The sequence below is a fragment of the Gymnoscopelus microlampas genome (assembly GCF_963454915.1).
Source record: "Gymnoscopelus microlampas genome assembly, chromosome: 21".
NCBI classification, from domain to species: Eukaryota; Metazoa; Chordata; class Actinopteri; order Myctophiformes; family Myctophidae; genus Gymnoscopelus; species Gymnoscopelus microlampas.
This window is the reverse complement of record NC_139958.1, coordinates 36,222,165-36,234,192: the sequence shown is the minus strand read 5'-3', so window position 1 is coordinate 36,234,192 and position 12,028 is coordinate 36,222,165.

Sequence of the window (12,028 nt, the reverse complement as noted above, 5' to 3'; positions counted from 1 at the left end):
GGGCAGATGAATAATTTAAAAAAAGCTGCAATTTTCATTGGCTTATAAAAGCTTAACGTTTTCACTTATGGAAAATCCGCTAAGTTACGTTTGTCGGCATTGGTCCAAAGTTCATGTGTATACAGTTTCGTACAGATTGCTCATAAATCCCAGGAGAAGTGATTTTTTTACTGCTTTTTACTGCTTTTCATAGAATTCGAAATGGTGGGAGATCTAAAGGTCAGAGGTCAAAAGTCAAACAGCGAAAGTTGTTAGGCATGAGGAGACGCATGTGTGTATCGAAGTTTCATGGCTGTAGGTCGAACAGGGCATGAGCTGTACCTGTTCAAAGTTGGCATGTTCAATTGAGTGCTACAGCGCCACCCTTTGGCCAATGGTTGTGAGTTTCGGGTTTTCGCCGTTTGGCATAGCCCTCTACCATATTGCCGAATTTCATAAGAAGTGACCAGGCGGTTAGGCCAGAACTGGCAAAACCGGCGGAAGAATAATAATAATAAATATAGCTGCAAGCAGCAATGAGCGGTTTCGAGAATAATGGCAGACTGGCAGACTGTGACAGAGTGGCAGACTGGCAGACTGGCAGACTTTGACAGAGTGGCAGACTGGCAGACTGTGACAGAGTGGCAGACTGGCAGACTGGCAGACTGTGACAGACTGTGGCAGACTGGCAGACTGGCAGACAGACAGACTGTGGCAGACTGGCAGACTGGCAGACAGACAGACAGTGACAGAGTGGCAGACTGGCAGACTGTGACAGACTGGCAGACTGGCAGACTGTGACAGAGTGGCAGACAGACAAACAGACAGACTGTGACAGAGTGGCAGAGTGGCAGAGTGGCAGACAGACAGACAGTGACAGAGTGGCAGACTGGCAGACAGACAGACTGTGGCAGACTGGCAGACTGGCAGACAGACAGACAGTGACAGAGTGGCAGACTGGCAGACAGACAGACAGTGACAGAGTGGCAGACTGGCAGACAGACAAACAGTGACAGAGTGGCAGACTGGCAGACAGACAGACTGTGACAGAGTGACAGAGTGGCAGACTGGCAGACTGGCAGACAGACAGACAGACAGACAGTGACAGAGTGGCAGACTGGCAGACAGACAGACAGTGACAGAGTGGCAGACTGGCAGACAGACAGACAGTGACAGAGAGAGAGAGAGAGAGAGAGAGGGAGAGGGAGAGGGAGAGGGAGAGAGAGAGAGAAGGGGAGAGAGAGAGAGAGAGAGAGAGAGAGAGAGAGAGAGAGAGAGAGAGAGAGAGAGAGAGAGAGAGAGAGAGAGAGAGAAAAGAAAGAGAGAGAGAGAGAGAGAGAGAGGGAGAGAGAGAGAGAGGCAGTAAGAGAGAGAGCGAGAGAGAAGAAGTGAACATGCATTAATTAACAAAGTCATGATTTTTGTTCAGTAAACTATATTTGGACCGGTTAAATTGAGGTTTGAACCAGGGACCTATAGACTTGTGGGTAGACAGTGTAAAGGATAAGGATAATTCCAGGTCCGTTCATGAAAGTCCTTGCGGTCTTGTTTCCAATGAGGGCCTGTGAGCAATTAGGGGTTAAGAGTCTTGCTCAGGGACAAATTTCATTTCATCGACACATTTGCTGGCCTGGCCTGGAATCGTACCTGGGGCAACCAGGGCCTCTGGCTCCCTAGGTGGGCTCACTAACCACTCAGCTATGGCCACAGTACAGACTGAGCCATTGGATAGACAGAATTGGATTTCATATGTGGTAAGTTATCATACAGCATGGGTTGCTTATTATATACATACAAGCTCATAACGCGTCACATTGTAGATCGGCTGTATGTGGTTACTGTAGGTGTTGTATTAATAATTACATCTGCAAAGTAACAAGTAACTAAAGCTGTCATCTGCTGTAATTGCAGTAGAGTAGAGTAGTAAAGTAAAAGTACCTAAAAATTGTACTGTGCATGTGGCAGGTGTGATTGTTGATGAGTGAGAGGGGTGGATCCAATCCATGGGAATAGGGGGAATTCCAAATGATGATCACCTCAACACATTGTTGGGGACAGGGATCGAACCAGCGACCTATGGATTCACAGGCTGCCTCTCTTCTCATTGAGCTAGAGATATGGCCTCCCTGATGGTGTCTGTTGACACTCTCACACTCTACTGGTGGAGCTATTGAATCGACAGCATCAGATAGTGAGAAAGGAGAATCCAACAACACAAAACAAAAGGGCAAATGAATTACGTCATACATTGAAAATAACTACTTTCAAGTATGCATTTCTCGTTATCTTTAACAATTGCACATGCATTGATACAGTCATGTTGTGTGCAATGCAATTGAGTTGAGGTCTGCATGAGGTGAGATTTGAACCAGCGACCCTGTGGTATCAAGGCAGATGATTAAGCCATTGGGCCAACAGACCCGAACTGATGAAAAAGGAGTTCACACACATGACACACTTTCACGCAAATTGCTCAGAAATGCTGGATTTAAATGTTTTTCATACTGCTCAAAATTGCAGACAATCTAAGGGCGGAGCTTACTGGTCAAAGTGATAGATATGTTCCTCATTGATACAGTCATGTTGTGTGCAATGCAATTATAATGAAGTCTACCTGAGGTGGGATTCGAACCAGCAACCCTGTGGTTTCAAGGCAGATGATTAAGCTATCAAGCTATTGAACCTACACACCTGAACTAGTGAAAAGGGAGTTCAAACACATGACACACTTTCACGCAAATTGCTCAGAAATCCTGGATTTAAATGTTTTTCAAACTGCTCAAAATTGCAGACAATCTAAGGGCAGAGCTTACTGGTCAAAGTGATACATGTGTTCCTCATGAGTCAAGGCACATGTGTAAGCAGGTTTAACGGCTGTCGGCCAAACGAGGCATGACTTTTGCCTGTTTAAAGTTTGCATTTTCAAAAAATTGCTATAGCGCCCCCCTTTGACCAATTGGAGTAAGATTGGTTTCAGTGATACTTGGAATGACCTTCTAAAATATTGCAAAGTGTCAAACAAATGCGAGTCTGCATGTATGTTTTAGGGGCAGATGAATAATTGTCATAAAACTGCAATTTTCATTGGCTTATAAAAAGCTTAACGTTTTCACTTATGGAAAATCTGCTTGCTCACGTCTGTCGGCATTGGTCATTCATTGATACAGTCATGTTGTGTGCAATGCAATTGAGTTGAGGTCGCATGAGGTGAGATTTGAACCGGCGACCCTCTGGTATCAAGGCAGATGATTAAGCCATTGGGCCAACAGACCCGAACTGATGAAAAGGGAGTTCACACACATGACACACTTTCACGCAAATTGCTCAGAAATAGTGGATTTAAATGTTTTTCAAACTGCTCAAAATTGCAGACAATCTAAGGGCGGAGTTTACTGGTTAACAATTGCACATGTATTCATTGATACAGTCATGTTGTGTGCAATGCAATTATAATGAATTCTACATGACGTGGGATTCGAACCAGGAACCCTGTGGTTTCAAGGCAGATGATTAAGCCATTGGGCCAACAGACCTGTACTAGTGAAAAGGGAGTTTACACACATGACACACTTTCACGCAAATTGCTCAGAAATCCTTGGTTTAAATGTTTTTCAAACTGCTCAATATATTTCGGAATGGAAACTAGTGGAAAATAGTCGATCTACAAGCTCACAACGCGTTGCTATCTAAAAAGGTGTGAGATTGTAGATCGTCTATTTTCACAAGAAAGTATGTCATACATAAAAAACAACTACTCTCAAAAGCATTTCGTGTTATTGTCTAAACATTGCACATGTCTGAATTAACAGGGTCATGTTTTGTACAATGCAATTTAAATGTGAACTGTAATAAGTGGGATTCGAACCAGGGACCTTTGGCACATGAGACTCACACATACTGGTGGAGCTATCCAATACACAGCCTTAGACAGTGAAAAGGGAGAATCCAACAAAACAAAACAAAAGCGCGAATGAAGTACGTCATACATTGAAAATAACTACTTTCAAGTATTCATTTCTCGTCATCTTTAACAATTGCACATGTATTCATTGATATAGTCATGTTGTGTGCAATGCAATTATAATTAAGACTACCTGAGGTGGGATTCGAACCGGCTACCCTATGGTTTCAAGGCAGATGATTAAGCGATCAAGCTATTGAACCAACACACCTGAACCTGTGAAAAAGGGCCTCAAACATGTATTTGACACAGTTTCATGCAAATTGCTCAGAAATCCTGGATTTAAATGTTTTTCAAACTGCTCAAAATTGCAGACAATCTAAGGGCAGAGCTTACTGGTCAAAGTGATACATGTGTTCCTCATGAGTCAAGGCACATGTGTAAGCAGGTTTAACGGCTGTCGGCCAAACGAGGCATGACTTTTGCCTGTTTAAAGTTTGCATTTTCAAAAAATTGCTATAGCGCCCCCCTTTGACCAATTGGAGTAAGATTGGTTTCAGTGATACTTGGAAGGACCCTCTACAATATTGCAAAGTGTCAAACAAATGTGAGTCTGCATGTATGTGTTAGGGGCAGATGAATAATTTAAAAAAAGCTGCAATTTTCATTGGCTTATAAAAGCTTAACGTTTTCACTTATGGAAAATCCGCTAAGTTACGTTTGTCGGCATTGGTCCAAAGTTCATGTGTATACAGTTTCGTACAGATTGCTCATAAATCCCAGGAGGAGTAGGCTTTTTACTGCTTTTTACTGCTTTTCATAGAATTCGAAATGGTGGGAGATCTAAAGGTCAGAGGTCAAAAGTCAAACAGCGAAAGTTGTTAGGCATGAGGAGACGCATGTGTGTATCGAAGTTTCATGGCTGTAGGTCGAACAGGGCATGAGCTGTACCTGTTCAAAGTTGGCATATTTCAATTGAGTGCTACAGCGCCACCCTTTGGCCAATGGTTGTGAGTTTCGGGTTTTCGCCGTTTGGCATAGCCCTCTACCATATTGCCGAATTTCATAAGAAGTGACCAGGCGGTTAGGCCAGAACTGGCAAAAACGGCGGAAGAATAATAATAATAATAATGAAAGCCAAGGAATGTAATAGGGTTCGAAGCCTTACAGGCTCTCGAAACCTAATGAAAGTGTAGAGATGTAATAGGGTTCGAAGCCTTACAGGCTCTCGAAACCTAATAACACTAATATTAAAGGAGTAGTTCACACCAATTGTTTTTATTTGCTATCAATTACACACCTCATGGAGCCTTGAATTCATGGAGATGTTTTTGTTTTTGTCGCATTCCTGAGCCAATAATTTGATGACCGACGGAGTCTCCTACCGGAGACAATCAAACCAATCAAATTATTGAGGGAATGTGACAAAAAACTTAAAAATCTCCATGAATTCAGGCTTCATGGGGTGTGTAATTGATAGAAGAAAGTAAGTGATATTTTTGGGTGAACTACTTCTTTAAGAAAGTAATGTAAAAAAATAAAATGGGCATTCATTTTAAAACTTTGTAAAATAAGTTTTCATGTATGTATACGAATGTACGTATTAGAATTTGCATTAGACTTTTGTATTTCAAATATTTTCGCGTCCATTCTTTGACATAGTAAAAACGAAAAAAAGACGCTTCTCGATCATTTGATGAATCGAAAAAGTAATGGATAGAATAATCTCGTAGAAGACAATGGATAGTTGCAGCCACACACCACTGCAGTCTGTCGTTGTTGCTGCAGAACATGCAGGGTGAAGCACCATGACTGCATCCATCCGCGGGTCAACAGCCGCGTTGACCTGCATCCATCGCTGCATCCATCCGCTGCAGGTCAACAGCTGTGTTGACCCGCGGATGGATGCAGCGATGGTGCAATTCACCCCGCATGTTCCGCAGCAACGACGACAGACCAACACAAGACGTGACATCTTTAACAGGCACGCCCACTACAAAGGTAAAGGAATACCAAGAGGATTATGAGACACACACACACACACACACGCGCACGCACACACATTTTGAAACAAATAGACCTGTATGAAAAAGCATCAAGACTTAAAGAAATAAATAATATATGGGAGTCGCACGTACATCAAGTGGGGAGTTTTTAATTAAAAAAAAAAGGGCCAGAAAAAATCCCACAGTCTCACAGCTTTGTGTGGGTTGCAGCTTGGCTGGGCCCATGCTACAAAAACACATCCAGACACACTCCTTTCAATTTCACCCACCCCGACCACACACACACACACACACGCACACACACACGCACACACGCACGCGCACGCACGCACACACACGCGCACACACACACACACACACACATTTGGGTAATTTCTAACACCCCAGCTATGATCCTAAAGCACCCCACACTGCCATTGTGTGAGTGTTTGTTGTACGGTTCACACAAGGCCAGTTAGTGGGCAGAGAGTATTGTTCCGTGCTTTTAACCACTCGAACCCCAGCATCCCTATTATTAGGGAGGGCGGGGGGAGGGGGGGGCGTTTGCCACCACAAATAGCCGATCTACAAGCTCACACTGTGTCACAATCGGCTATTTTTGGCCAAGACATTTGGTGTATAGATCGAAAAAGAACGCACACAGGGTACGGTTGCAACTCAGCTCTTAAGTGGTTCATTCATGAATGTACAGTGTATTGACCACGCTACCAACAGCAGGAACAGACCACACTTGAAAATGTGTGTAAGTGTGTATGGGGGGGGGGGGGGGGGGACTAAAGAGGTTCCAAATCTTTACTTCAAATCTTTACTTTCATCCTTTATTTAATAGCTTCTGAAAATGCTTCTATGTATTGGCGTATAGTCAGCTGCAGTACAAATGGTGAGAGACAACATACATACAGTCCCAACTATCAGATATATAAATACTGTAGATTTACCCCCTAAAAAGGGAGTTGGGGACAATTTTGTACATTTTATTCGGAAAAACCTGGATGTGAGAATGTTGCAATTGCACAATCCTTAAAGCTGCAGAACTTATTTTTGAATGAATGAAACGTTATTTCATACCATCTGTATGGTAGAGCATGTTAAAGGGGTATTTCACCCCTAAAATTACTTTTTGTCTATCGAATTAGTCACCCCATGCAGACTTGAATTCATGGATTTTTTTGTTTTTGTCGCATTCCTAAGCCAATAATTTGATGACCGGCAGCGGTTCCAGTAGGAGACACAAAGAGTCTCCTTTGTGTCTCTTACCGGAACCAATGCCTACCGGTCCGCTTAGGAATGCGACAAAAACGAAAAATATCCATGAATTCAAGTCTGCATGGGGTGACTAATCGATAGGAAAAAATGACATTTTTTTGGGTGAACTATCCCTTTAAACCCCAGCACCCGTATTCTGGGAAAACCTTTGCAGAAAATAGCCGATCGACAAGCTCACATGTATATATATATATATATATATATATATATATATATATATATATATATTTTTTTTTTTTTTTTTTTTTAGGTAAATTTCGTGGTAACATAAAGTTTAGATTTCATAGGTAATACAAAAGACATAAGAGCAAAAACTGAAAAATACACTACTGAACCCTGAGGGACAATGCTCAACAACGTATGGGATTTAAGTGGTTAAGTACCAGTGGTGGATCGCGACGCATTGTGAGCTTGTAGATCGTCTATTTTCAAATGGCCGAAATGTATATAGGGCTGAAGTGGTTCATGTATGTTTTGTAATAATAATAATCCAAAATCCACAAAGTAACTAGTAACTATGTTCTCAAATAATCGTAGTTTAGTAAAAGTACAATATTTCCCTCTCAGATGTAGTGGAGTAGAAGTAAAAGTAAATACTCCAGTAAAGTAAAGAATACCTCAAAATTGTACTTAAGTACAGTGCTTGAGTAAATGTACTTAGTTACTTCACACCAGTGGTTCTCAACCTTTTCAGGTTGTGGCCCCCCAAAATAATCATATTTGAACTGGGGACCCCCCCATTTTGTTTGACGCGAGGCGTTGTGAGCTTGTAGATCTGCTATTTTCACAATGTTTGCCTCTTTCTTATGTTATTCATTATTATTTGGCCAATGTTTTATAGTATAGTTTGTTGGTTACTTGTTGGCAGTAATGGTCTTTTCTTTCGTTTTATTTATGTATTAAAAAGGTCTTAAAAGTCCTTACATTGTCACTTCAATATCATCTGGGGACCCCGACCCACAGTTTGAGAACCACTGCTTCACACCACTGCTTAAGTAGCAGTGCTTGAGTGAATGTACTTAAGTTCCACCAACCACCACTGAATGAGGTAAATGACTCTCTACAGCTCTGACTGTGTGTGACTCAAGTGTTTGTCATGTCCAGACAGCATGTGTGACCATGATACTCTAATAAAGCGGCCCCGGTCCAGACAGTATACACCGACACAACAAGCTAAACGCAGTGACACAGTACGGGACCGGGGGTGACGCTTTTATTGACTGACGTAAAAACAAACATCTGTCACGATGAACGCTCTAGACAGAAAGGTTTTTTTTTTTTTTTTTGGTGTTTGTACATTTGAACAGATGCCGTTGTCACTGGGGGAGGGGGGAGGGGTCCATTGAGGAACTAATAGACTATATGCACAGCAGCCATATTGGAAGGAAATTGGGCCTTCACAGGTGTTACCAATGATACTAATGAAGGCTCTGTTCCATTAAGTGTAGCACAGTGGTTCTCAAACTTTTTAATTACAAGGACTCCCATAACTCTGAGAGTGTACAAATGGAACCAAATGGACCCGTATTTGTACACTCTCAGAGTTACACACCCATAAGGGGCCATTTGGAACCCCCTCAAGGAACCCTGGACCACACTTTGAGACCAGAATGGAACAGAGCCTTAATTAGTATTATTGGTAACACCTGTTAAGGAATTGGCCCAATTTCTATCCAATATGGCTGCTGTATAGAGCCTATTGTGGTTCTGTATGTTCACAGATTTTTTTATTTGAACCACTATTGAACCCCACAGTGTATATTTAGTTGATTGGATTCCCTCAAGGGTCGATACTAGTAGGCTACTTTTCCCCATACACTTTCCCCGTAAATAGTCGATCTATAAGCTCACAACATGTCACGTTGCAACACGTTGCGAGCTTCTAGATCTGCTGAGTTCAGTTGGATAATGATTGATTGAATTCTTCATTAGCTGTTTGCAAAAAAAAGCACATCAGTTCAATACAAGGTCTGCTAAGAGGATTTTAAACTCAAGAAAGCCTATGGCTTGTTTCCATTGGGGTCCTTTGTACTCAATTCATCGAAACATTTAATGACAGACAAATATAAACTACTATGCAAAGCATCATACAAACAGTTTGAAAACAAAAACAAATATATGTACAGTATAAGTTATGAGTTAGATTTTTAAAACACAACATCATTTTCCAGACAAATCTGGAACAAATTATTTCTCTTACACAAATCTAGTATGTTTTTTTTTTTTTACCATACCGTGTTCTCTCTTATCCTCTTTTCAATACAGTAGCAAATGACTGAAAACTCTTTTTTTGATCAAAAAGATCCTGTATTTTCTTCTGGCAATTTTTTGCATCACGATACATTTTTTATCAAATCGATTTAAATTGTCACCTGTTTGAATCGGTTTGAATCGATTTACGATAAATCGTTCCATGCCTTCCGTAGTGTCCTTTCTGTTTTATCCATAAGAAAGTAAGTAGTAACTGCACTATTATCCATGAAACCATTGTTAAAGGTCAAAGGTGTCACAATACCACCCCCCATCCCTATACCCTCCATCCTCTACTTTTCACCCCATCTGTCTCGCTTATTCCCTTCGGCAGTCGCACAGTGAAATACTGGCTTTTTATTTGGAAATGTATCGTATAAACGGAACCAAACGGACCCTTATGGGTCCATCTGGTTCCATTTGTACGCTCTCAGAGTTACAAATGGACAAAGTTATGATCTCAGACTTAAATGAACTCTCAGAATTGTATCTGTCAGTTATTCCCTGTGGTACCTGACACCATTCTCACCTCCCTCATGTATCTGTCCTTCCATCATGTGTCATGTCCCCCTCGCTCACTCCCTTCGTTCCCCCTCCACTCGCACTCGTTCTCTCACTTTTATTTACGCCGTGGCTCCTGGGAGGTGAGCCAATAAGAGGGTCTGTGTGTAGTGTAGTGTGTGTGTGTGTGTGTGTGTGTGTGTGTGTGTGTGTGTGTGTGTGTGTGTGTGTGTGTGTGTGTGTGTGTGTGTGTGTGTGTGTGTGTGTGTGTGTGTGTGTGTGTGTGTGTTACACTTATGTGTGTGTGTGTTACACTTATTGTAAGTCGCTTTGGATAAAAGCGTCTGCTAAATGATCGTAATGTAAACTTAAAAATGTAATGTGTGTGCCTGCGTGCGTCTGTCTGTCTGTCTGTCTGTCTGTCTGTCTCTGTGTGTGTGTGTGTGTGTGTGTGTGTGTGTGTGTGTGTGTGTGTGTGTGTGTGTGTGTGTGTGTGTGTGTGTGTGTGTGTGTGTGTGTGTGTGTGTGTGTGTGTGTGTGTGTGTGTGTGTCGGCGGCTAATCTTGAAAACCACTGGACCCATTGGCGCTAAATGTCTTGAGTAGGCCAAGGAAACACAGTAATACTGTAAATCCCTGACGACTTTTCACATACTGTGAATATGCTGTTTTTATTGACAGAATTGCACACAAAAAAGCTTGAGAGCTTATCATTCCCATTGTGGTCATTTGAGTGCAAACATGTGTGTAAACTGAGTGTGTTGTGTGTCACTGCAGTGTGTACTGTTTGTGTAGTATATATGTATCTCACTACACATGTATGTGTGTATGTCAGTGGTTCTCAAAGTGTGGTCCAGGGACCCTCAGGGCTCCTTGAGGGGGTCTGTAACTCTGAGAGTAATGGAGGTCCTTGAAATGTAAATGTTTGAGAACCACTGCTATATGTCGTTCCATTCATTTTGTGTACCGTACATACTTGTAGCTAATGCTACGTTCACACTGGCAGATACGAAACATACAAAGATACACAGCATATTTGTAGCTTTGTATCTGAAGTTCAGACCAACTTTTTCGTAGCTTTCTAACTTTCTTTGTGTCTTCATGTTGATGGCTTACATTGGAAACGAATGGTAGACTGTATCATTGTCATTGCCAGTGTGAACGCAGCATAACTGTGCTTGTTCCACCCAGCTGTCTGTCACTGTGTGTCCTGTATGGTGAACTCCACTCTGTGCAGTGGTGGAAGAAGTACTATGTTTACTTAAGTAAAAGTATCAATACCGCAATGTAGAAACTCTGTTACAAGTAAAAGGTATAAAAAATGTACTTGAGTAAAAGTATTGGCATTAAAATATACTTAAAGTACCAAAAGTAAAAGTACTCATTATGCAGAATGTCCCATTTCACACGCTCAATATGTATAACAATCTTTTGAAAATAGCAGATCTATAAGCTCTCAACGCGTCGCAAAGTGACACGTTGTGAGCTTGTACCGTAGATCGGTCTTTTCGAATAGCCAAAGTAGATAGAGGGCTGATTAATGTACGTTTTATTTAGTATTTACTTCAAAATAAATAGTAACTAAAGTTTTCAAAGATTTGTAGTGGAGGAAAAAGTACAATATTTGCCTCTGAGATGTAGTGGAGCAGAAGTGAAAGTGTAGAATATTGGAAATGCTAAAGTAAAGTAAACAAATACCTCAAAAAGTCAAAATTGTACTTAAGTACAGTACTTGAGTAAATGTACTTAGTTACTTTCCACCACCGACTCTGTGTTCCATCTGCCCCTTCTGCCTTCCAGCTGACCCACCTACTCAACGGGTGCTCGCCAATCATGCAGGCACACACACACACACACACACACACACACACACACACACACACACACACACACACACACACACACACACACACGCACACACACACACACACACACACACACACACACACACACACACACACAACCCAGAGCTTTTATGTAGATGTTCTATCTACCTTAATTCACCAGCAGGAGGAGGGGAGGTGGCAGGAGCGTTCCAGATATTTCACAGCTCCGTGGTTCCAGTCATTCAACCTCCTCAGCACCTGATGTCAAAGTTACTGGTGATGTGCCCTATAGGTCTGGTT